The sequence below is a fragment of the Muntiacus reevesi genome, unplaced genomic scaffold, assembly GCF_963930625.1.
Source record: "Muntiacus reevesi unplaced genomic scaffold, mMunRee1.1 SCAFFOLD_49, whole genome shotgun sequence".
NCBI classification, from domain to species: domain Eukaryota; kingdom Metazoa; phylum Chordata; class Mammalia; order Artiodactyla; family Cervidae; genus Muntiacus; species Muntiacus reevesi.
The window spans coordinates 858,765-859,598 of NW_027077883.1; the positions used below are offsets into that span (position 1 = coordinate 858,765).

Here is an 834-nt window from a genome sequence, read left to right on the forward strand (position 1 = left end):
TGGTAAAGGCCTTGACCCCAATGGCGAGGTCTTTCTGTGACCTCCAGGTTGGGGGCATCGAAACTATGCCAACAGAGAGGGCGGAACACGTGGTTCCCTGCTCCACCCTACGCCACCGAGTCCCAGTTCCCTTACCTGTGGTCCGTACCCTGCCGCTCTCCTCACTGGATGCTGATCGATGGGGATCCAGGAGCCCACGAAATGTGCATTCCCAGTTGCAATGGAGACCCCTGAGACCTGGGACCCACTGCCTAGGAGCTCAGAGGAGGCACGCTCCACCCCCGACATGGGCCAGGTGTGCTTCGGCCATACGCCCACTTCCAGGAGAGGTCTGCGGGGCTCCCTACTGCCGCCAGGTGAAATCCATCCAGGAGCAAATCCACCCTAAGAGACAACCCAAGCTTTTTATCAGCTGTGAAGTGAAGTCGCTCAGTCGTGTCCGACTGAGTGACCCATGAACCTACCAGGTTCCTCCGTCCATGCAATTTTCTAGGCAAGGGTACTGGACTGAGTTGCCATTTCCTTCTCCAGGGGATCTTCCCAACCCAGGGATCGAACCTGGGTCTCCCGCACTGCAGGCAGACGCTTTACCATCTGAGCCACCAGGGAAGGTCTCCCGCACTGCAGGCAGACGCTTTACCATCTGAGCCACCAGGGAAGCCCCACACTAGGTACCCGGAAAGGGGGAGGCGGGCGAGGTGCAAGGCTTGCCCTGTGGGACACTGCCCCGATTTCGACCACCACCGCCAAATCCCCACCCGCGGGCCTCGACCCTGCCAGGCCCGTGACACATGGGGGCCCCCAGTGCGCCAGTCGACCGCCGCCCGGAGGTCC

The 834-nt window shown here is 61.3% G+C and overlaps 1 non-coding gene across 1 annotated transcript; it reads right to left on the minus strand.

Annotated features, from left to right (window-relative positions):
• Positions 1-537: 537 nt before the first annotated feature.
• Positions 538-609, minus strand: TRNAC-GCA (transfer RNA cysteine (anticodon GCA)). The gene has a single exon. It is a non-coding gene; the product is annotated as a tRNA-Cys (tRNA).
• Between the last annotated feature and the right edge of the window lie 225 nt (positions 610-834).